Raw genomic sequence first — 25,700 nt, forward strand, 5'->3', positions numbered from 1 at the left:
TGTGGCGCGTCCATCTCGGATGGCGCCATGGCGTCTATGGCAGCTGCTGCTACTGAGGATTCTGCCTTCATATCCCTTAAGGCATTTAACACAATTTTCCATACTGAACCGGGGGCTACTACGTCTTTACTCTTTCTCGTGATGGCCGTGTCCCACATCAGATTCCCGACATCCATCCATTCTTCCACCGCAAAAAGCAGTGAGGGCACTCCAAAATGCCCACGATTTTTCGCCCATATAATGAGCTTATCCAGGTCCTTTTCCCGGGCTGCTTTGCCTCATTTAAAGAGGATGCTAAGAAGCAGTTTTCTCGCTGCCGCAAATTCCGCTTCCATGCTAGCGGCAAACCACGGGAGGGAAGGTTGTGACCCTTCTACTACGCTCCTGCCTCTCGGTCTCCCCCAGCAACCTGAATTTACATGTCCTACCGCACTGCATCTCACCGCGCTCAGGCTGCCTATCTGGTGCCAATCCAAGCCCACGGCTTCCCGCGCCCAGATCCGCTCCCCTGACTCCAAAGCCTCTCTGCCCGCAGGAGGTCCCTGGTCAGAGCACCAGATCTTGAAAGACCGCCAGTTTATTCACCAGCCTTCACAGAAGTAAACGAGAACACCGTTTATTTCTATTATTAACACACCTTTTACAGGGTTCTACAGGGTCCATGGGCAGAGCAAGCTACTATTGGCTAGTACACACAAGTTTACATTCTTATCCTTGTACACAAGAATATTGTTTTGCTTTACTCTCTCTTCTGCAGGCAAGTTTCAAGGATTTTAGCCCTTAATATTACGACTTATTCCAGAGGCTGGTTTGTGCAGACAGGCTTTTACTAATATATCGTGCCCCATATCTGCTAAAAAACTCTCTATACATCACCTCCATCCTTCTTTTTGAAAAAGAAAGGGGGAGATGTTTGCTATTATAACTCTGTCCCCAGCCTCTGTTACCACTGTCCACGCCAGAGTGGATAGGGAGGCTGGGGAGGTAGTTTTAGCTTGCCAGACGAGGCCCTAAAAACGAGGCTCTTTCCCTTTGCTGAGATGGCAATCACAGCTTTATTTCTTGGGATCCTTTGGGGTGAGATGGCAGGAGGGAAAGAGGAAGAGGTATCGAGAGGCACCCCTTTTTCAAGGCAGGGTAAAAAGGGTGGGTTACTTTCACACAACCAATAAGGGGAACTGGGGAGAACAAGATAAGGGAAAGAACTTACAAGTCTACATTTTTGGGGGTACATTCTTTGGGTCATACCATTTTTCCTAACTGCATTACAACATCTCACCCTTTCTTATTATATAAAAATTTTGAAGAAAGATTGTGATATCATTTTGATACTGATCATGAGTTTGTCCACCACTTGTGATTGACAGGCCGGTCCAGTTGCTTCCAGTCCGCTAGCTCTATGTGGTTGATCTCTGAGGTAGTAGATACTAATTTCTTGAGAGCTTTTAAAACTAAACAACGGATGATCCCAAAGGCTAGCACGATTAGAAACAGAACAACAAAAAACAACAAGATTGTTTTGATTATCGAGGTCCACCATCCTGTGAGTCCCCAGCCTTTGAACAGCTCATTAAGCCAGTCCTCAGCTTCTTGCTTCACTTGTCCAATCAAGTTCTTCATCTCTCGGAGGGCTCCGTGGACACTGGGGGCTTTTGAGGACAGGTTTAGGCAGCAAAGTCCTTCAAATTCCTGGCATTTGTGTCCATGCAGCAGCAGAAGAAAATCTATGGCAGCCCGATTTTGGAGTGTGGCCTGTCTGGTAATCTCATCGCCTTTGAGGAGGGAGCTGAGGGCAGAGGATGTTAAGTTGGCCTGTTTCACTACCCAGCATTCTAACTGTCCTAATTCACTGAATGCCTGGGCAGCTGCAACCCATGGAAGAAATATGGATGCAGCAACCCTTTTTGATTTTGCTCAATGAAAAATGTCAGAATCACAATTTGGATCTAAAATGTCAGTGTTCCTTTTGTAAGTTTCATAGGTTGAATTTTCTTTTTGAATCCATATTTTAAATTTGGGTTTGGTTAGGTCCCTACAGGGATAGCCTCCCAAAGGTACACGGTCCTCCTCGAAGGCGAGATGGGAACCCTGCCCACGCTCTATGTCCGCAAATCAGAAACACGCTTTTAGGGAGGGTTCTTGGATGTGAACAGAGAGGATCATCTGCTGTGATGTGACTCCGCACACTACACCACTGCCTTGCCTTAAATTCGTTTCGATATTGTACTATGTGGTGATATAATTTAGTGTCTGTCAGTGTGTTATACATAAGGTGGATACAAAAGGGTGCAGGAGCAAAACCTAATAGCTCTAATTCTTGGGGCTCTTTATTAGCTCTGGGCAATTTTGGTAGCCACTCTTCAACAGGGTTTTTAATTGTTACCGTTCTCTGCTTACGGTTTTCAAGTGGCTGGGTGCTATGTATTTTGGGATCTGTATTAAACTTGGGATCACTAAAGCTGGCTGAAAATTCTTCAGCCTGCAGGGGGATTCCTACCAGACAGGTGGACACAGGGTCTTTTGCTGCTGCACTGGACAGGCAGGTACTGTCTTACTGAAGTGTGTATGCTAGGGTCACCCAGATGTTCTGTCGTGGCTGAGGGACGATCCAGGCAGTGGTCAGGCTGCTCAGAGCAAGCAGGAGGATAGCTGAGGTAAGGCTCATCATGGGTTTGAGTGTGAGATAGGTTTTTTCTTAAAGAAAAGAAACAAACATTTTTAAAATATATTCATAGTCAATGTATGCAGGTCAGAGAGTAACAAGAGGTTAGAAAGGTTTCTTCTTGTTTTTCCCAGCAGCCTCTTCTTTTGGAAGCGACTGCCACTTGTCTCTTCTTCTTCTGCTGGGGCTGGGTTTTTGGGAACAAAAGGCTTTACCCATTTTTGAGGAATCCATCAGGGGCCTGTAGGGGTGGATACACACGCGTAACCATGCCCCCAGGTGACAAGTTCATAGGAGCCCTTGGTTTGCCAAGTTTCAGGGTCCCTGATTAAAACTGGTGGGCGCTGTGACAATTTAAACTGATGACCACTGTTAAAATGCCGAGTCACAGGAGGATTCATGTTTTCAAAAGAACAGCTCAGGAAATTGATAGTAAACATAGCTTTACAAAGCTTTTGCTGTGAAGAGATCCACACTGCCCCACTACTTTGCCTGGCTAGGACTTGTTTGAGCATCTGGTGTGTACACTCAATCACAGCTTGACCTGTGGGGGAGTGGGGGATGTCAGTTTTGTGGTCCATTCCCCACTGCTGGACAAATTCCAGGAATTCCTTGGATTTATACGCTGGGCCACTATCTGTTTTAATTTCCTTAGGGATCCCCAGCACTGAAAAGGCTTGTACCATGTGTTGTTTGGCATGTACAGATTTTTCTCCTGCATGAGTAGAGGCATACACTGCTCCTGAGTATGTATCAATGCTCACATGTACATACTTAAGGTGACCAAAACTGGGAATGTGGGTGATATCTGTTTTGCCACACCTCACAGCTTCCAAGGCCTCAGGAATTAACCCCGATGCCTAATGATGGCACTGCCTGGAGCTGGCAATTGGGACAGGTAGCCACAATGGCTTTAGCCTGACCGCATGTCAGCTGGAACTGACGAATCAGTCCTGGCACATTTTGATGGTATTGCTGATGACTTAACTTTGCCTGTTGAAACACATCTGGGAGACGTTCCTTTTCAGCTGGGGCAGCAAGGGAATCAGCATTCCAGTTTCCCTCAGCGATTTCACCTGGCAAATCGGAATGCAATCTTATATGCATCTCATAGAAAGGATGTTCTCTATTTGAAATCAAATAAATCAGTTTTGAATGCAGTCTAAAGAGATGTTTGTTCTCAATGTCCTTGAGAACTGCCTGCTCTGCTCGGGACACTATTCCTGCTATGTAGGCTGAATCAGTAACCAAGTTAATTGGTTCTGAAAACTTCTCAATGGATCTTACGGCCGCAGACAGTTCAGCTATCTGGGGTGATCCTTCTACAAACTCAACATCAGCTTCCCAAAGCTGAGTCTGTGCATTTCTCCAGGTCATCACCTACTTGTGAGAGGTTCCAGATGCATCAGTGAACACTGTAAGAGCTTTGAGCAGCCTATGGCTTCTTTTCTCACAAGGAATGAGGTGAATTCCTCATGAAACCATTTGTGTGATGGTGCATGGACCGAAATTTGCCCACTATAGCTGTCCAGAGCAAACTGGAGGTTAGCATTGCTCTGCAGAAGGTGCTCAAACATCTCCTTGGTCAGTTTCTCTGGAGAGTGTTTGCTTTCTCCAGAGAGTCTGACTGGAAGGTGAATACACATAAGGTCACAACCTTCCAGTTCTGGCAGCCTTACACTGGCCTTTTGGATCAGCTGAGCCATCAGCTCTTGTGGCTTGGTGATAGTTTGGGGTCTTTGATGGGAGAGGAAGACCCATTCTATGATTAAGAGTGGATCTTTCTGCCCTTTGGCCCACTGGAATATCAACCCATGTAAGTGTAGTAATTTCCCAGGGACAATAAATTTGAAAGGCAGCTCTGGTTTGAAGTGATGTGCTTGTCTTTCTGTCAAGGCCCTTTGTGCTTTTTCAATTGCATTTTTTGCTTCTGGAGTCAGCTCCCTGGGTTACAGCAACTCTCTCTCCCCTTTCAATAAACTGAGCAGTGGGCTCAGGTATTCATTAATGGGACCTAGCCAGGGTTGGACCCAGTTTAGTGACCCACATAGGGAATGGAGATCTGCTAGGGTTTTAGGATTGCTAATGATTTCCAATTTCTGTGGAACAACAGTCCGTTTAGTGATTTCCAGGCCCAAGTATTTCCAAGGTGGCATCATTTGAACTTTGTCTTCCTGCAATTGGAATCCAGTAGAGGTTAAAACTTTAACCACTAGGTCAAGGGTGTCTTGCAGCATGTTGTTACTGGTACAGCACACTAACACATCATCCACATAATTCAAAATGTTCAGCATGCACTGGGGACAACAATGATCCCACATACCACTGGCAGATGAAAGGGCTCGCTTTCATCCCCTGAGGTAGTACTGTCCAGTGGTACCTTTTCATTGGGGCTTCTTGGTTAATTGTGGGAATGGAAAAGGAAAATCACGGTGCATCTTCTGGGTGCAGGGGAATTTGGAAAAAACATAATCTTTAATATCTAGCACTGCTAATAGCCAATTTTGTGGTAACATAGTCGGGGATGCATACCTTGTTAAGAGACCCCATGTCCTCTATTTTTTTGTTTATTTCTCTCAAATCCTGAAGGAGGCACCTCTTATCTTTCCCTGGCTTTTTTATTATAAATATTGGGGAATTCCAGGGACTGGTTGTTTCTACTATGTGTCCCTTGGCTAATTCTTCTTCCACCAATATTTCTAGCGCCCCGAGTTTCTCTTTGCTGAGAGGCCACTGATGCACCCAAATTGGATTATCATCTAGCCAGGTTAGCTTTCAGGTAGGGCACTCTGCAGTGGTCTCCATCAAAAATCCTGAGAGGTCTCAGGAATTGTTAATTTCGCTCCCCACTGGGACATGGTGTCTCTTCTCTTCCCCACAGGGGGCACTTGTGACAAACGAATGGATACTAGCCAATCTTCCATCTGGGCCCTCAATCTGAACAATATCTTTAGAGATTTTTGCCAGTTTCACCCCTCCAACACTCTGTATTTTTCCTGCCACGGGTTGCAGTTCCCAATGTGAAGGCCATACTTTTTCAGGTATGATAGTCACATCTGCCCCAGTGTCAATCAACCCTTCTGCATGGAGATGTTCTGATTTATGTGTCAGGTTACCCCCCAAAATGAGTTTGTCTTCACCCACCACTTCCACCCAGTACACTCCTGGTGCTTTCTCATGTACTGGGACTTCTGTTTGAACAGGGATCACTTGGGCTATTATCTGCCCTTCAGCTACATAGAAGGGTAGTTGAAGACATCTTGCCAAGAGAATGACGTGTGTTAGTTCTCCTTTAATTGTCATGGGAGCCACCTCAATCTCTATTGGTGTGTGTGCTGTGTCTCCAATAACAAAATACCTACTATCCAGTCCAGCCAGGTCTTGTGAATTGTCCTGCAAGTCCACTCCAATGACTGTCCAACGATCAGATCTGAAACAAAAAGCTTTAGCAGTTACAAGTCTGAATCGCTTTTGCGGGTGCCAGATCTTATTATGCAAGCGTTCCCCACAATTATGTTTCTGCAATCTCTCATCCTGTCCCCATTCCTCCCCTTTCTCCACTAAAATAGAGTCTTTTACTTGTTTCAAGTCTGTCATATTTGTGTCCTTGCGCCAGACAGGGGAGCGGTTTGACTTCAGTTTTTCTGTTGATTGGTTATAGCTTCATTCTGGGGCTCCCCTTGTTACTGGGTTTGAGGACAGTTCCTTGTGAAATGTCCTGGCCTCTTGCACTGGAAGCAGATGATGTGCTGCAGCTGTTCTGGTGTCATCTGTGGCCTGTTCCTGGGCAACACCATCCCTGGTGTTGCTGCTGCTACAGTCCTTGGGTTGCATGGTCCTGGTTTCTTGTCAAGTGCACTGTACAGATCTGCTTTCTTGGGGCAGGCCTGGATCATGTCTGCTATGGTGGGTGGAGGATGGATGGGCAGATTTAAAATCACTTTGCGGCAGGCCTCATTGGCATTTCTTTGTGCCATTTCTTTAATCAATTCTGCTTGTGCTGCTGGTTCCTGTACTTGCTGTTGTATTTGCAGTCTGAGGCGGTCTACAAACTGCAAGAAACTCTCAGATGGGAGTTGATTAATGTTAACGTGACTGACTTGGGTTTCAAGTGTAGGTATTTTATTGTAAGCTTTTTCTGCTACTTCACAGATTTTATCTAAAATAGGTTTTGTTAGCACTTGAGCCAGATCTTCAGGCTTAATCCATCTCCCTTACCCACACAGGTGCTCAAAAGTAATCTCATTATTTTCTGCATCTTTTGCATCCTGCATGCTTTGCTTGAGTTCATCTAGGTCTTTTAATGACCTTTTCCATGAACATTCCCAAAAATCAAACTCAGTGGGGGTTAGGAGGCACCTGAAGAAATCTTTGATGTCAGCAGGAACTAACTCCTGAGATTTTAAAGTAGCTTTAATCATTCTTTTTAATATTTCACTATTTTTGCCAAATTCAGGTTGTATTTTACAAATCTCTCTGATATCATGGTAAGAAAAAGGCTGATATTATCTATTAGTTCTGTTTTTACCAGTATATATCACAGTTGCAGCTGTAGGTGTATCCTTATCTTCCCCAGAGCCTGCATATCCGAGGTTTCCCTGTCCAGCCTCACCCCACCAGGCCCTGGGGGCCCTGCTTCACCCGCAGATGGGTGGAGGGACCTGTCCACACCCCTACAGGGGCTGGGCAGAGATACATCTCCCCTCTCTGGGGGGCAGGACCAGGACACCCCTTCCCCCGCCTCCCCACGGGGGCAGGGGGCAGGGCCACTTTTCTTACTCCCCCCTTCCCCGTGGGGATAGGAGGCAGGGGCGTGGAGAGAAAGATTGCAACTTTTGGAGGCGTGATTGCAAGGTGATGTCATGCTTGAGCAGGTATAGTAGGAGGGAGGGAGATGTGGGAGGGAGAGGAGGAATAATGGGAAGAGTAAGGGAAATAGGCAGAGTGTGGTGGATAGAAAGAGTCATGGGAAGGGGGAGGGAGATAAGAAGGGGGTTCCTCCACATGGGTGCCTAGGACATGGCCAACTCCATTTTGGATTCCAGCCACGTGGAGGTATGGGGATTGGTCAGAATACTGGGGTATAGGGAAGAGTCGCTGGTAGTTTTCGCAACACTATCAGAGCTGGTGGGGTGTGTGTGTGTGTGTGTGTGTGTGTGTGTGTGTGTGTGTGTGAATGAGACACATGGATCCAGAAATGGCATTATTACAGTGCATTTCTTGAGTTTCTGGATTTGTTCCATGTATCTTTTTCAGCTCATGAGCAAAAGATATGGGGAAAGAGGTATGAGACACTGATGAAAGCAATGGCTGGTTTTTTATGTCTTTTTCTCTGTTAATCAATTCTTTCAGAATTATAAGAAAAACTGGGAGATATTTTGAAGCATTTTTGTCTCCATCCTCTATTTTTAGAGTTAGAAGGTTGCCAATTTGATCCCATGCAGAGATAGAATTTGCTTCTGACAAATCAAGCTGTGGAATGTTATGAGATAACCATGATATGAAACATTTGAACTTTTTTCTAGAGATCTTAACATTAATAGTACTTAAAAATTCTTGCAATTTGGATTCTAAATTTGGTTGGGGTATAGATATTATTGATCCCCTTTCTGTTATTAAAACAGTGTTTTCACAACTCGTTTTTATCTTGTTTTACTGTAAAAGCAACAAAGTGATGCAGAGGCAGGCTTTTTTTTTTATTATTATTTTTCTCTCAGCTTGCCATCCCCCTATACACACTGGGGTAAGATAAGCTGTCCTGTGGCTGTCACTGCCCACGTCGTGCGGCTGCCACGTGAAACATGTTACAGCCGGCTCCGCATGGAGCCTGCGGCTCGGTCCCCATGCTGCCCAGGGGAGGGTTTCTGCTCCACGGCCACTGATCACACGGTCAGGGGCGGCCCAGCGGCCGCCGCTGCTGCCACCACACTGCCTGCCCGCGCCGCCATGCACCGTCCATGTGGCTGTCCCCTGTCACCTGCGGGGACACGTCACCGGCGCAGGCCCGCGCTCAGCTGATCCTAGCTCAGCTTGTGCACGCTGCACGGGCCGTGCCTGGGACCCGCTCCGCCCCACTTTCACGTTCCCTGCCGTGCCGGCCAGTCTGACTCACCACTCTTATGTTGCTGAGCAGAAAAAACTTCTTTGTGAATTGGCTGTCTCTGGGCTTGAGAAAGCTACCAGTTCATTCCTTGTAAACTGTATTTGTTTAGCTTTTCAAGGTAGTTGACGTGCCCAGGCTTGCGAAACACACACGTGTGTTTCCAGCCAGTTTTTGGGGGTCTAGCCCACCCAGAAACGTCACCTGCTATAATTTCTAATGTCCCCTGCCTCTTTGTTATCACTGTCCACCCCGCAGCAGCCAAGGAGACAGGGGAGATAGTTTAGCTTATTGAAGAAGAACCTAAAAACGAGGCTCTTTTCCTTTTGCTGAGATGGCAATTACAGCTTTATTTCTTGGGATCCTATGGAGTGAGGTAGCAGGAGGGAAAGGGGAAGAGGTATCAATAAGCACCCCTTTTTCAAGGCAGGGAGAAAGGGGTGGGTTACTTTCACACAACCAATAAGGGGGACTGGGGAGAAAAAGAGAAGGGAAAGAACCTTACAATTCTACATTTTCAGGGGTACATTCTTTGGGTCATACCATTTTTCCTAACTGCATTACAACACCCCTTTAACAAATTGCTGCCCAGTCAGGCTGGGGTTATGAACTGGACAGTTTTTAGCCATGTGCCCAAGTTGACCACATCAGTAGCAGATCAGTGGCCCGCAGTGGAGTGGCAGGTAGTGGATCAAGGTGGCCACTGCTACCGCTACCACACTCTCTGCTGTTTTCCTCCCTTCTGGCACCTTCTTTTCTTCTAAGCTGGTCACCTTCTTTGTGCAAGCTTTGATGATCTTGGCAAGGGTGGGTGGAGGGTCCCAGGGCAACCTGACAATTATCCTTCTACACGTCTCATTTGCATTGGCCTTTGCCACCTCAAGGATGTTTCTCCACCTGTGCTTGCAGCCTGTCAACAAAATCTAAAAATCGTTCTGATGGAGCTTGCTTGACATTAATGAAATTAACTTGGGGTTCTTTGGTGGGCAAGACATGAAAGGCTTTCTCCACAGCTCCCCTTATTTGATCTAGTATCTGCCTTGGTAAGGCTCTGGCTTGATCCTTTGCCTGAGCCCATTCCCCTTTGCCCCTCAAGTGGTCATTAGTTATGATATTCCCAGTGGTGCCAAGGGTGCCTCCAGAGCTCTGCAACAGCTCAGAGTGGAGGGTTTGTAATGATCTCTTCCATGCCTCTTCCCATAATAGATATTCAGATAGAGGATGCATACAAACAAATCCTTGATATCATATGGGACCACTAGGTTGGAGAAGAGAGTGGCCCTTAACAGGCTTTTAAAATATTCACTCCCCCTCCCAAACTCCTTCTGAGCTTTGCAAAGCTCCTTTATATTTTGTTATGAGAAGGGCTCCCATTCTGAAAGCACACTTCCCCGACCAGGAAACGTAACAGGAGCAACAAGAGGAAGGGCCTCCTGTTCTGGGTTCTGGTTCCCAGGCTCATCACATCCAGCCCCTAGAGCATGGATACCAGAAGTCGGGAGAGGGTAGGTGGAGCTGCATGAGAAAGGAGAGGGATAATAGGCAGGGCAACAACAAGAAGAGGTGAGGCTTTAGATGATATCATAGGAGGAAGTACCAGGGTGGGGAAGGAGGGTCCCAAGGGAAAAGGAAGAAGACGATCTGGGGACAGGAAGGGTTTGGGAAGAGGGAGAAAAGGATTGTGGGGAGGAGAAGCACAAGGGAGAGGCCCAGCCATGTGGTCTCCACCATCTTGTGCCTCCCGGGAGCCATTTTGGGGTGAACTGGGGGGTACATTAAATAGAACAACTTTAGGGGTTTGATCTGGGGTTTGAACTGGGCTAGAAGGTTTTAGGGAAGGATCTCTGGCAGCATGGCTGCTGCTGTCACAGCTAGGGTGCTGAGGGAGATGTGGGGAGCTAGAGAGATTGTGGCCATCGTGACTGCCCTGCACTTTATGAGCTGCTCTGCGCATCTCCCCTGGCATAGGGTTAGAGGGTTGAGGAGAGAGGGAAGGGGTAACTGGGACAGATTCCCATGGCCTTTCCTCCACTCCCATTCTTACCTTTTCTAACAAAGTTAGCCGAATTAATACAAACAAATGGAGAAATTTTTGAGCCAAAGTATCCCCCTGATTTACCAAATCAATTAATTTTACTCTGACTCCATCCCAAAAGGAGCTCAGATCTACCAGGGATACTTGGGGGAAATGTAGGAAAAGCCACCGGCTAAATCTTTTAAACAAACCTGTAGAGAAACATTTCCCGCCACCCTCCAAGACACCCACAACTTGAATAAAAATCCCCCTCTGCTGCACAGACAACTTTGCACTCACCTTTAATCTGCCCGTGTAGCAAAATCCACACTCCCCTGCAGCAAAAAGAGAACAGAACAAACACAAGCTATAAGGGCCCAGGAGCCAGTCACAGGGAATGAGGTGCTATCCATTACAACCTCCCCTCACACCCCAGAGGCAAAGCATCTCTCCCCTTTGTCCTCCCTCACACTGAGGAGATACCTCTGGCTTGACCAGAAAAGGGCTGCAGGGAAAGTCCTCTTCCAAGAAGCAAGCAACCCTCTCAGATGCTGGAGGGCTGCTGCTTCTGCCCCTAGGAGCACCAGCCTGCTACTACTGGGGCAGCCGACAGCCAAGGGCTTAACTGCAATTGCCAAAGGGATGCACAGCCTCTTTGTGGGGTCTCTGACTTGCAGGGAGAGCCCACATTGGGTGCCAGCTGACGTGGTGCTCTCACCACCACCAAGGCACCATGCCAAGTGTGGGGAACAGCTCCTGAAATAAACAGCAGGAGCTGAACCTTAGAGCTGCTGCTCTACAGCATGTTACAGCTGTCAGCACAAGGAAGAGGCAAAGGATGAGGAGGAGGCTCTCTGTATGGATTCCAGGAATGGGTTTATTCTCTGAAAGGGTCAGGGACAAAGTGCCTTGAGCACCTGTGTGTTCAGGATTAAATACGGGGAGGTTTTAGGGGGTGGGTACAAAATTTTAACCAATCAGGGAGCAACAGAGGAGCACGAGGCAGGGTTTACAATACAGAAAGCAATAGGGATAAGGGGGAGGAGAAAACAGGTCACACAGGGCTAACCCTCGACAGAGGGTTAGGGGATCTCCTGAGGAGTGGTACAATCAGGGATTGGTCCAACTGGAGATTGACAGGGTAGGGTCTGGAAGAATGGGCAGGGTTGCAGTGACAGGCAGGGAAGGTTTGGGAATAAGGGGTTGGGTCAAAATGATAGGCAGCATAGGGGAGGATACAAGTTAGGGGCAAACCAGCTCCAGGGGAACATAGGAACAAACCATTAACTGTACAACCATAAATTAACACTCTATTAAAATAAACACAATGCAGTTGTTACACACTGCAGTATACACACTGCAACAAGAAATGGTGTCCCTTTTCCATGGGAAGCAAAATTCACACCCCAAGTTTCTGATGTCAGTTTGTTAGAGCACACAAAGGGTAGCTCATGTTTTAAGTGAGGGTGGTTTGGGTTTGGGAGGAATCCTTTTCCTTTTGTAATTTATGGGAACAGAAGACCGCTCCCAGCCACTGGCCCCTTGACATGAATGGCGGCCCTTTTCCATGGGAAACAAAACTCACCCCCCCAGATTTCTGATGCCATTTTGTCAGAGGTGTTGGGCACTGCAAATGCAGCCTAAGGTTACTAGGTGGGGGCAGCTTGTGTTTGGGAGGATTTCTGCTCACTTCGTAATTTTTGGAGGTAGAAACCCGTTTCTGGTCATGGGCCTCTGGAAATGAACGGCGGCCCTTTTCCGTGGGAGACAAAAGTCATCTAGACAGGTTCCTGAAGTCAGTTTGTCAGAGACATTTGGCACTCCAAATGCAGCCCAAGTTCCAGGTTGTGGCGGCATGTGTTTGTGAGGAATCCTGATGCCTTCATAATTATTGGAGGCAGAAGCCCACTCCCAGACCCAGGCCCCTGGACACAAAGGGCAGCCCTTTTCCATGGGAAAAAAAACTTACTCCCCCTGGTTCCTGATATCAATTTGTCAGAGGTGGTTGGCATTCCAAGGACAACATTAGTTGGGTCAGCATGGGTTTGGGAGGAATCCTGCTCCATTTGTATTTTTCAGAGGCAGAAGCCTGCTCCCGGGCACATGTCCCTGGACACAAACGGCGGCCCTTTTCCATAGGAAAGAAAACTCGCCAACCCAGATTCCTGATGTCCATTTGTCCGAGGCATTTGGCATTCAAAGGGTGGCCCATGTTTTAGGTGGGTACAGCTTGGGTTTTGGAGGAATCCTGCTCCATTCATAATTTTTGGAGGCAGAAGCCCACTCCCTATCATGGACCACTGAGCACAATCTCCAGCCCTTTTCCATGGGAAAGAAAACTCACGTGGGAAGGTTCCTGATGTCAGTTTGTCAGATGTGTTTGGCACACCAAGGCCAGCCCAATTTCCAAGCTGGGGCAGCCTGGGTCCAGGAGGAATCCTGTGCCATTCATTATTTTTAGAAGCAGAAGCCCACTCCTGGCCACGGGCCCCTGGACCAAAACTGCAGCCCTTTTCCATGGGAAAGAAAACTCACCCAGACAGGTTCCTGATGTCAGTTTGTCAGAGGGGTTTGGCACTCCAAGGGCAGCCCAAGTTCTTTGTGGGGCAGTTTGGGTATGGGAGGAATCCTGCTCCATTTGTAATTTTTTGGAGGCAGAAGCTCACTCTTGGCCACATGCCCCTGGACACAAACTGCAGCAGTTTTTAATTGGAAACAAAATTCATGCGGCCATGTTCCTAATGTCAGTTTGTCAGATGTGTTAGGCACTAGAAGGGCAGCCCAAGTTCTAGGTGGAGGCAGACTTGGTCTAGGAGGAATCCTGCTCCATTTGTAATTTTCGGAGAAAGAATCCCACTCTTGTCCAAAGGCCCCTGGACATGAATGGCGGGTCTTTTCCAGGGGAAAGAAAACTCATACAGCCAGGTTCCTGATGTCAGTTAGTCAGAGGTGTTTGGCACTCCAAGTGCAGCCTGAGTTCTAGGTGGGTGTGGCCTGTGTCCTGGAGGAATTGTGCTCCATTCCTAATTTTCAGAGGCAGAAGCCCGCTCCAGGCCATGGGCCCCTGGTCACAAATGGCGGTCCTTTTCCATGGGTAACAAAACTTAGCCCCCCATGTTACAATATTGTCACTGTACAGATGGCCTGGACTGGATGAAGTAAATCGCACCATAACACAAATCCAGTTCAACTAGCTTAGTTCATGCCTGAATATGTCCCCAGATAAGCTAAAGGGGACAGTCATCCAGCCCCATCCAAGCTGAAAAGTAAACACACCATTTGCCAAGAAGATGGGCACGGAGAGAGATCTCAGCCAATAGATATCAAGCCCAGGTGTTTTTGAATTGGGTATTTAAGTGAATTCTGAATAATAAACAAGGATGTTTGTCTCATGAGCACCTGGACCACAAGTTGTGGATTTTTATCTCCATGACGGGCATGTTAAAAGTGGTGACCCCACGTGTGAAGGCACAGTCTTTCCCATGAGCAGAGCCAGGGGGAAGACAAGGACAGAGCATGGAACGCTGGTCCAAAACAGTGAAAAGCTGGAAAAAATAGGCATGGAGAGCCTGATATACAGGGGAAAGCTGAAGTAGGAGGCATGTGTAAAAAGCCTTTTAAAAAATTACAGCAAGGAGAGCTTTTTGCAATGAGGAATAATTTAAAATCTTGAGTATTTTCTGTAATTACCCTGAACAATAGAAGAAAATACTCATCAGAGTATTGGAGCCATGGGAGCCCACCAGAGCCATGGGAGCCTGAATATCCACCCAACCACCTCCAGTTTTGGAGGTATGGTCGCTTTTTTTACAAGAATGGGACTTAGAATATGATAAAATTCATTATTAGCTTTAATAGCATGGGCAAAGAATCATGGATTGGACACAACCAAAGAGGTTGTCCTTGATATAAATACATGGGAATGAACTGGACATTTTATAATTAAAGCAACCTCAAAGGGAGCCAAGAATGCTATAAAAGTTTTAAAGCCTTGGAGATTTATTTTTTACTTAATGAGACAGATAAATGCTGGACTGGAGAGTGAGAACAGGGCTCTGGAGGGGACAGAGGGAGCTTGGGACATTTTTCCAAGCCCATGGGGGGAACAGAAACACTAAACAGTTGCCCTGCATGGTCGGGCCACTTTGAATGCTCCCCTTGCTCCAGGACCAATTTATAACAAGCTGTTTCCTACAACCCCACCATGCTTGAGAGCACAGACAGCTGGTGGTGCCCTGCCTGGCGGACAAACCACAGCGTGTGGTACTGAACCAGATTGCAAAATCCTGCCACGTGGTTGGAGCGGCAGAGCAGAAGGAGGTGGTGCGATGCCATTCCAGAGTGCCCAGTTTCTGCCCCATGCCGGTGTGCCACACAAAGCAGCCATTCCAGTTGACAGAACACCGCCACTTCAGCCTTGGAGCCCCTGTAGCCATGACTCAGCCTCACACCACCCCCAGGACTACCCCTCAGCCACCGGAGCCACCCAAGCCCATTGGTACATGGAACCTGGCAGCCTGGACTGCCCCTGCCCAAAGCTGTTTGTCTCAGCCCAGAACCCAGCCCCACAGTCCTGCCTATGATGGCCACGCCTGCCTGCTGCTGCTGTTGGGGGGGGCCTGGGACAACAACTGCAGCCCTTTTCCAATGGAAAGAAAACTCACCCCCACCAGTTCCTGATTTCAGTTTGTCAGAGGTATTTGGCACTCAAACGGTGGCCCATGTTCTAGGTGATAGAGGCTTGGGTCTGGAAGGAATCCTGCTCCATTCATAATATAGGAAAGCAGAAGCCTGTTCCCAACCACAGGCACCTGGGCACAAATGTCGGTCCTTTCCCATGGGAAACAAAACTCACACCGCCAGATTCCTGATGTCAGTTTGTCACAGGTGTTTGGCACTCCAAGGGCAGCCCAAGTTCTAGGTGCAGGTAGCTTTGGTCCAGGAGGAATCCCTCTCTGTTTGTAATTTTTGGAGGCAGAATCCCACTCCCAAGCACAGGCAATAGGGCATGAGCTGCGGCTCTCTTCCAGGGGAAAGAAAACTTAGGTGGCAAAGTTCCTGATGTAAGTTTTTCAGATGTGTTTGTCACTTCAATGGCAGCCCGAGTTCTAGGTTGGGGTGGCTTGGGTTCTGGAAGAATCCTGCTCCGTTCATAATTTTTAGATGCAGAAGCCTGCTCCCAGCCACAGGCTCCTGGACATGAGAGGCAACCCATTTCCATGGACAAAGAAAACTCACCCTCCAGGTTCCTGATGTCAGTGTATCGGAGGCAGCTGTGACTCAATTGGTAGCCTGAGTTGTAGGAGGTGGAGGCTTAGGTCGAGGAAGAATCCTACTCTGTTTGTAATTTTTGGAGACAGAAGACCACTCCCAGCTATGGGACCCTGGACATGAGCCACGGCGGTTTTCCATGAGAAACAAAACTCATCCCTCCAGATTTTTGATATCAGTTTGTCAGAGGTGCTTGACAATCCAGAGGCAGCCCAAGTTCTAGTTAGTGGTGACTTGGTTTTGGAGTGGATCATGCTCCGTTCATAATTTTTGAAGGCAGAAGCCCACTTTGGGCCACAGGACCTTGGACACAAAGACTAGCCCTTTTCCAGGGGAAAGAAAACTCACTCCCCCAGATTCCTGATGTCAATTTGTCAGAGGCAATTGTCACTCCAAAGGCAGCCCGAGTTCTTCGTGGTGGCTATGGATGCTGAATGCAATAAAGCAGGTAGGGAGCATAGTGTCTGTGTGAAATTAAGTCACAGAACTTTCTCAGACTGGCCTGAGAAATCATAAGGAGGAATCAAAACAGTCCTTGGAGAGGGAAATCAACTTTTGCAGCAGTTGTTTGTTGCTCTGTTGTTTTCTTGCAAGAAGCAGTCAAGGGGTAGTGTTCCTAACTGTCAAATCATGGTGATGTGTTAGTTTCATGACCAATGAGAGTTTTACCTTTTTGGACCTTCTCGGAACTGTCTATAAAAGAAGATCTGGAAGAATGAAACTTCTTCTCTTGTGCAACCAAAGCTAAGAGGGTCTGTGTTGTACTTCAGCCGTTCCTAATATAGTGCGACATCTGGTGGACCCCAACATTCATTGCAGCCGAGACTGAAAACAGGCCACCTGCTTCTCCTCCAAAGAGAGGTAAGCAAAAAATACTCCTGCGCTCTCCTCGAGGGAACTGGTCTCTTTGACCACAGGATAGTGGGCTCAGCCAGTGAGTGGTCCTGGAATGGTAATCTCAATGAAGCTAGAGTTTATATACCTGGGATAAACCACTGCATTTGAATATTGCACTCACCAGCCGTTGAGATAAAAGGTTCCTACAATGGGGAACCAGAGCTTCACTGAGGAATGACTCATCCTCTCTGTGTGGAAGGACGTCTTGTCATGCTTCACACTCAGTCTCAGAAGATTCCATGCATGTCTTATTCCAGTGGGCAAAAGCCCAGGGTTTTATAGTAACAGCTGACAATGCCTTTAATCCAGATATCTGGCAGTCTGTGGGAGATTGTATATGGTCTGAGTTAACTAATGGAGATACCAGCGCATGTAGCCTGGCGACCACCTGGGGCACACACTTTAAAGTGTTACAGCAGTGGTCACTGGGAGACGGTGACGAAGGGATGGAGGATTTGGATGTCAGAGACGCCTCTTCTGTACGCACTGAGAGGCTGGAGGGCAGCGGGCTGGGGACAACTCAAGTAGCATTCCCTCGGCTCCACCTGGAGTCTCAGGGGACACAGGACCTGGGCAAACAAACTATCTCTCACCATGAGACTAACTTCCTCTGAAGTATCACTCCCCCTGTAATTTCGTAAGGCCAAAGTATCCATTCCATCAGCTGCAGAATTGCTTGCAAAGGCTTCATCAACAGAGGAGTGGCAAGGAAGCGGCGAATTGGGAATCTTGTGTCTGGGAGGAATCCTACTCCACTTGTGATTTTCAGAGTGAGAAGCCTGCTCATGGCCAAGGGCCCCTGGACACGAACAGTGGCCTTTTTCTGCAGAAAACAAAACTTACCCCCCAGGTTCCTGATGTCAGTTGGTCAGAGGTGTTGGGCACTCCAAGGGCAGCCTGAGTTCTAGCTGGAGGCAGCTTAGGTTTAGGAAGAATCCTGCTCCGTTTGTACTTTTCAGATGCAGAAACCCACTCCCAGCCACAGACCCCTGGACACGAGAGGCAGCCCGTTTGCACCACCTCCATTCACGCCCTCCACAGTGCCATTCTCAGCAACACAAGTGGCTGCAGGGGAGCCTTTGTTACCAGTAGCTTTTTTCCCCCCCTCCCTCCCCCCCACATTTCCTGTGCCTAATTTTCCTGCATTGCAAGGAACAGTACAGCAGTCCCCACAGCAGACCACCTGCACAGTGGGAGGGGTCATTCCCTCAGCCTCCCTGCTTTCATCCGCATGGCCTGCTCATACACTGGCATTGCCAGGGCAACTGCTGATGCAGACCACTGGCATGGTGGGAAGTGCCACCCCCTCAGCCCCTCCGCTTTCAGCTATGGGCACCACACCTGTGCCCGCACAGCCTCCTCCTTCTGGCCAATGCAGATGCTCTGCCATGGCGGCTCCTGTAGTTCTGGAGAAAATTCTTGCAGTGCCCATGGCTGCTGCTTCCACTACCTCTGTGTCTCTGGCCAGCCTGCCCTCCTCCAGTCCCTGCGCATCATCTTGCGTGCTGTTTCCCCAGGACATGGTCAGTGATCCAGCTGACGACCAATGCTCCGCCCCACAGTGGGGAGGCAGTCTGACAGCTGAATGCCAAAACCACTGAGCTGCGTGATCGTCCCAGAGCCATTTCTGAACACTGCCACCGTGTCAGGTGACCATGCATCTAAAACGCCCAGGACATTTTTGGGAAGCAGTAAAAAAGCAAGCTTTGGAAATGGGAGATTGGGATTTATTAGAGAGGATGGGAAAGCCCAGAAAAGGAATTATTAATGACACCGGTGTTGGAGGAAGGAAAACAGAGGGAGGACCAGAAGAGATGCAGATGGATCAGGAAGTCAGTGGGGCACTACACGGGACTGTCCAAGCCTTCCCTGTGTTCAAGGCTGCCTGTAACACGGGACAGGCTTACAAGAAAGATGTCATAGCATGGAGAGTTGTACAAGTTATACAAAGTAAAGTGGCAGGGTAAGGACTTGACTCTTCAGAAGTTATGCAGATTATCAGGATGTTATACATTGATCTGCTTGCTCCATTTGATATTAGACATCTGGCTCCAGTGTTATTTCAGCCTGTACAGTTTAGAGTCTTTGAGGACAATTGGAGGCAGATGGCTTAAAGAGCTGCAGAAGAGAACATGTGCTTGCCCGCACATGATCCCAGGCATGCGTTAGAGTAGATGTTTTATGGGAACAGGTGATTATTCCAATCCTGATCTCCAGGCCTGTTGGGACCCTCAAGTTATCAAACAGGGACAGAAAATAGGTATTGGAGCATTGCTAAAGACTATTTTAACAGCTACTCCCAGATCATGATATGTAACAATTACTCAAGGCTTGAAGGAGCCATTCTTGCCATTTATTGAGAAAATAGCAGTGGCTTTGGAGAAACATGTTGAGGATGATAACCTGTGGAGGAGGCACTGTCCTCTGACAGGCATCTGTGGCATACTCCCTGGAGATCGATCCCCTAAGATAAGATAAAACTGCTTAGTCACTCTGACTATGCTGTGGGACACTTCCTGCTTCAGGACCCCATGTTATCTCCCTGTGAACTATTGGTCATCTTATCCCAGTCTCAGACCATTGGTCCCCTTCCCAATCCTCCCCTTCCCTATAAAAACCCCAGCTTTTACCCAGTTTGGGATTAGACCATCACTGGTCCTCTTCTCTGAAGTCTGCATTAAAGTCTCCTTGCAGAATGCCATACGGTCTACCCATCTCTTACTTGCATTGGCAGGAGAACCCCTGAATGGAGCTGGCTGGGCTGAACAGAGCTGATCACAGAGCAGAAATCACTGCTGAAAGAGCTGATCACTTAAAGCCCTTGCCCATGCTCCAAGGGTTACCCCTGGCTGGAGACTGCCTGAAGAACCCCGGATGGTGGCTCTGTCCCCTGGGACAGCCTGACTATCTGGGCTCATTGCCAGCAGAAGCGGGGGTCGGACTGGCCCCCAGGATCCCAGCCTTGCAACAATAACCTGAGACCGATTCTATATAAACAACTAGCAAAGGATAATGCTAAAGAAGATTGCAGAAAGATCATAGATGCTCTTCCAAGAGACCCTTCAATAACAGATATGGTCCAAGCATATGCCAAAGTGGGTTCTGTAGAGCACAAAATGTCTGCTTTGGCTGCCACTATGGGATTAAAACAGGCAGGTTGTCGGGGTAGATCATGGAAGCAAACAGATGCTTGGAGTAAGGAACAACAGGTGAAGAAGAAAAGAAGAAAGGGTAGCTTCCTGTGTGCTAGATGCAAAAAGCCAGATCATTTTGCAAACCAATGTAAATCTAGATACCATGCCAATGGTCAGCCTTTGATGGGTTTGGGAAATGTGAGCAGGAGCACACAAAGGAACTGCACTCACACAAATGAGTCCCCAGGGCATGGTACCAGTACAGGCCTACTCAGCAGCTTAGAGGCAGCACCCAAAGAGCTGCCGGGGTGGATTTACATACCACAGCAACAGTCACAGTGGATTCTAACCACGTATATAAGCTTGAAATATAGCAGAGCTCTGGTGCGCCTGGCCCTGCTCCCCTGTGGCCTGTGCAGCCTGGCAGAGACTGGGCCAGACTCCAGCAGCTCCCAGGCAGGGGATGGAGACTGCTGGGGATGGAGACTGCTGGGCCTCCCCCTCCCAGACTGGGCTGGGCTCTGCTGTGGCACCTCCTGAGAAGCCCTCTGGGTCTCATTCTAGCTGGGTGGCTGAAGCCCTTCCCAGCGGGGGCCCTGGCCCTAGGCTGGGCCAAGCCACAGCTGCTGCCATCTCGCTGATACCAGCACCACACCCCCCCGCCCCCCCCCAACCCCCATGGCTTGCACAGAAGGCTCCAGGCCGAGGACTGTCCACGCTCTCCCAGAGGCTGCTGGGTTAAAATCCGACACCATGAATGCCTGCCCCGGCTTAGGCCAGATATAACCCTTTCACTACACAGATGAAACCTGCAGACTTTAGTCCCCTGTCCAGACAGAGGAAAGTGGGAGTGATTGACATGTAAGAGACAACATCAAACATCAAGGTCAATAAAAGTAAGTGTCAAGGCTCAGATAGAAGGAGAACGAGGAGATGCTTTAATAAGCTGAAATATTCTTTTGGTAGGGCCGTGGAGATAGATAATAATGTTCTGAAAAACAACTCCTTTAATTCATTAAAGAGCATTGAGGGGAATGAAGAATTCAAGCTGTAGATCTGAGCAACGGTATTTATTGATGAAGCCAAGAAGATGGTGGAGTAAGTGTGATCCCATGAGACGCTTGAACAGAGAGAGAGAGAGAGAGATGAGAGCTGATGAACACCCTTTGCCCCAGGAAGAGGAGAAGACTTCTGTTCCTAGAGATGATCACAGAGACAGATGAGGAGAACCTTTGCCTTTGAATAACTCATCCTTAAAATAATACCCCTTGAGTTCACAGCCCATGAAAACACCTCTGAGTAGTGTGAAAATGGGAGGAAGGCATGATGGCAGAGTTTGTGCCCAGGTGACTACCAGTCATAGAAATGAAAAGTTACAAGAAAACTGTTTATTGTGGAGAAAACTCCTATCTCTGCAGAGACCGATGAAAAGACTATTGTATAGTTGGTACTGCTTTAATATCCCAGGTTTTGTCTCTGTGTTGTCAGTTGGGAAAAGAAAGGTTGGGCAAGGGGAGGAAAGGTGCTTGGAAGTTTTATTCTGGTTTCTTATTCTTGTAGTCCTGTTAATAAATTTTCTTTATTCCTTTTAAGTTTTAAGCCTGTTTCGCCCTTCTCCTAAACCATATCTCACAGATATGAGTAACTACTCTGAAATAAGAAATGAGTAAGTACTCTGGTGATTTTAGCTAGAGATAAAACCCACCACAGGGAGTGGGATATTTTGGCAGCATAGGGGGTACGGATTTGGACACATATTTGATGGGGGCTGCTGTGGTGAAGGGCGCATGGTATCCTATGCTACCTTTACGATGCCTAGTAAACAAACCCATCTGGGAAAACCAGTGGCCCCTGACAAAAGAGAAGTTGGTCTCCCTTCGTGAATTGGTCCAGGAACAATTGCAACAGGGATAACTGAACCTTCTACTATCCCCTGGAACACTCCTGTTTTTGTGATTAAGAAAAAATCTGGGAAATGGAGACTGTTGCAAGATCTCTGAAAAATCAATGCAGTAATGGAAAGCACAGGGGCACTACAGCCTTGCCAAATTTCCCCCGCCCCCAGCCCAGAGAGTTCTTCTGGCTAACTGCAGTCAACCTGGGGTGGAGGGGGAAAAATGGCAAGGACAGAGATAAAAGGCAAAGGAGGCTCTCTTCTTCTGGAACACTGTCCTTCAATCTATTCCGAACAATCCAGGGAAGAAAAGAGGAAGAGTCCAGGCTCATGGTGAATTTTGAACAGAGGGAAAGGGGGCAGGGGAATGCAGGTTACAGCCAATGGGAAGAAACTGAAGGGGATAAGTGAGGGGAAAGGAACTAACACATCACAGAATCAGAGGGGGGACAACAGGAAGAAACCATTTCTTGTAACACAATGCAGTACAACACAGTGTTGGGGGTTAGGTGTCCCTCTTTTAGTTCTTTTAGTTACCTGTGGAATTTTTACCCAGTAATTGCAGGGAAAACCTAACTGTGGGTACTTGGTGGATACTTTAAGAACACAGAGAGTTCGGCCGGGCCCAGGGGGGGAAAGGGGGCAGGAAAAGGGGAGGGCAGGGACAGTTTGGTGGGCTTCTTCAGCTTTGGAGAAGAACGCTTTGGGCGCACAGAGCTGTTGCTATGGAGAGAAGGGAATTTCACCATCACCCAGATGGAGCTGCTGCTGCTTCTTCTCCTTCTTCCCTCTGTGTTGGTGGGACTCGCACCCCTGTCCTGCTGGGATGTGTGGCAGTGCCAGCCACCACCGCCGCAAAGCTGCTGATACACCTCAGCCACAGGCCCAGGATCTCAGCTCATCCCTGCTGTTCCAGCCGAGTGTTCCTCAGAGCCCTGCAGGAGCACCAGGACTGCCCCCCCCGAGGGGGTTTGTGAAAAAAAGCCTCTCCTCCATCCCTTCCTGTCTCAGCTGAGAAAGCTGTCACGGGGTCCCTGGTTCTGTTTTCTTGGTAATGCTGTAGTTGTTGTTTGTTTGCCTTGTTATACTAGTAAAGAAGTGTTATTCCTATCCCCTGATCTCTGCCTGAGAGCCCCTTGATTTCAGAATTGTAATAATTCGGAGGGAGGGGATCTACATTTTTCATTCCAAAGGAGGCTCCTGTTCTCCTTAGCAGACACCTGTCTTCCAAAACCAAGACAGATTTTGGCGCCCAACTGTGGGGCCTGAGGGCACTGAGAGAAAAAGGGCAAAAAAGAAATAACAGTTCTTAAATAACCTAACTTTTGTGTGCTGGATTTAGAAACCTTGTTAGGTAGAACCATGTTGTTTAGCTTACCCAGGTTTGGGTGGCATCTGGTCACAGCTATATTTCTCCCATATGCTGCACCTTACCTAAATATGGGTCCTATAACTAAGGCTACTGTGGCTATTATCCAGTTTGTTTTGTGGGTTGGTAAGGTGAGGAATTCATGGATGTTTAACGTCCTCTGGCGGGCTCATGGATTCAGAGCTGTCACACACTAACTGGATGGTTTTTGGGTTACTTTAACAATGGTACCTCCTGGGAGAAAATGACAGCTGGGAAATTTTTCTCCCAACCTTTCACCCAGTTCCTTGGGCCTACCCCACCAGTTTATGAAGGGTTAAAATCTTCTCTGAATGCTAATGACATCATACAGTCACTGGTGGTACTGATAGGCCTGTTCTACTTAGCATTCAGAGACAAAGGGAAATTTACTGGGATAAGCACCCTGACAGCTACCCAAGAGACTGAGAATGCTCCCTAGAACCTGACACAGCCCCAGAGACTAGGGGTGTTGCCCCAGAACCTGACACAGCCCCAGAGACTAGGGGTGCTGCACCAGAACCTGACACAGCCCCAGAGACTAGGGGTGCTGCCCCAGAGCCTGACCCTGCCCCACAGCCCACCTCAGAAATGAACCACCCACAGTGGGTGGGGGTTCTGGTGAAGGAGATGCATGAGATGGGCCAGATGCTAAAGGCATTTCCTCAGCTGCTGGGAAACCCTCCCCCTGCCTCGAAGAGGGAGAGTCTGATGGTGCAGCAGTAGAACCCACAGACATTACAACCGTCCAGGTTCCAGCTGAACCACAAGGGCAGTCACAGCCAGCAGCAGTTGCCCCTGTGGAAACGAGGAAGTCTAAGATGAAATCACAGCACCCTGTTGATAAGGATAAGAAAGGAGGTCCCTCACAACCCGCAGGGGAGACTGAAGAAGCCTAGAAGACAGGTGTCTGCTAGGGAGGACAGGAGCCTCCCTTGGAATGAAAAATGTAGAACCCCCTCCCTCTGAATTATTATAATTCTGAAATCAAGGGGCTCTCAGGCAGAGATCTGGGGATAGGAATAACAGTTCTTTACTAGTATTTATAACAAGGCAAACAAACAACAATAACTACAGTGTTAGCAAGAAAACAGAACCAGGCACCTCATGACAGCTTTCTCAGCTAAGACGGGAAGGGATGGAGGAGAGGCTTTTTTTCACAAACCCCCTCGCGGGGGGCAGTCCTGGTGCTCCTGCAGGGCTCTGAGGAACACTCGGCTGGAACAGCAGGGATGAGCTGAGATCCCGGGCCGGTGGCTGAGGTGTATCAGCAGCTCCGTGGCAGTGGCTGGCACTGCCACACATTCCAGCAGGACAGGGGGTGTGAGGCCACCAACACAGAGGGAAGAAGGAGAAGAAGCAGCAGCAGCTCCATCTGGGAGATGGCGAAATTCCCTTCTCTCCATAGCAACAGCTCTGTGCGCCCAAAGCGTTCTTCTCCAAAGCTGAAGAAGCCCACCAAACTGTCCCTGCCCTCCCCTTTTCCTGCCCCCTTTCCCCCCCTGGGCCCGGCCAAACTCTTTATCTTTCGTCAAGTACCAACCAAGTACCTGTAGCTAGGTTTTTCCCCAAAACTAGTGGGTAAAAATTCCACAGGCAAGCCAGAACTAAAAACACCTAACCCCCAACAGGTATCAAAGGTCTTGCCACAGGACTGCAAGAACAGCCCAAATATTTGTCAATGGTATGTGTCTCTGGCCTTGTCTGGAGTCCATGAGTAGTTCCCTGAGGCATACTGCTATAATTTCATGGATGACATCCTGCTGGCAGCGTCCACGCAGGACAAACTGCTGAGGATACAGCCTCAATGTTCACTGCCCTGCATACCTATGGTCTGCAGGTGGCTCTGGAGAAACATCAACGACATCCTCCTTGTAATCTTTGGAGTCTTTGTGGTATGCAATCACCCATATTACATCCTGCATACTGGGAGTCATACTAACTTACCAGGTTTCATAACAGAAGATAATGCCAGGGCTGACAGGTTAGCTAACCCTGTGTGGGTAGCACCTCAGCCTAATAAAATTGCACAGGCCAAGGTGTCACATGATTTTGCACATACCCTGCAAAAGCAATTCCAATTAACACCAACTGGGGCTTGTGACATTGTCAGTTCTTGCGCTGACTGGCATGGACTCACTGCACCTTCAGCAGTGGGGGTAAACCCCAGAAGTCTAAAAGTATTGCAGCTTTGGCAAACAGATGTCACTCATATTGCTGAATTTGGTTGATTTAAGTATGTGCACATGTCTATTGACACCTTCTCCTCTGTTATGTGGGCATCTGCTCACACTGGAAGAAAAGGTTGCAATGTTATTCCCCATTGGAAGATCACATTTGC

General features: G+C 48.2%; 1 long non-coding RNA gene and 1 pseudogene across 1 annotated transcript; one reads left to right on the forward strand and one right to left on the reverse strand.

Annotated features, from left to right (window-relative positions):
• Positions 1 to 600: 600 nt before the first annotated feature.
• LOC147652490 (uncharacterized) lies at positions 601 to 11,111 on the reverse strand. The gene is made up of 2 exons (XR_015288050.1): positions 11,077 to 11,111; positions 601 to 6,092 (listed from the first exon to the last, which is right to left on the reverse strand). It is a non-coding gene; the product is annotated as an uncharacterized LOC147652490 (long non-coding RNA).
• A 7,467-nt stretch (positions 11,112 to 18,578) lies between these two features.
• On the forward strand, positions 18,579 to 19,422 carry LOC147652491 (uncharacterized; annotated as a pseudogene).
• The last annotated feature ends 6,278 nt before the right edge of the window (positions 19,423 to 25,700 follow it).

Source organism: Cyanistes caeruleus, chromosome 6 (assembly GCF_971803275.1).
Source record: "Cyanistes caeruleus chromosome 6, bCyaCae1.hap1.1, whole genome shotgun sequence".
In the NCBI taxonomy this organism is placed as follows: Eukaryota; Metazoa; Chordata; class Aves; order Passeriformes; family Paridae; genus Cyanistes; species Cyanistes caeruleus.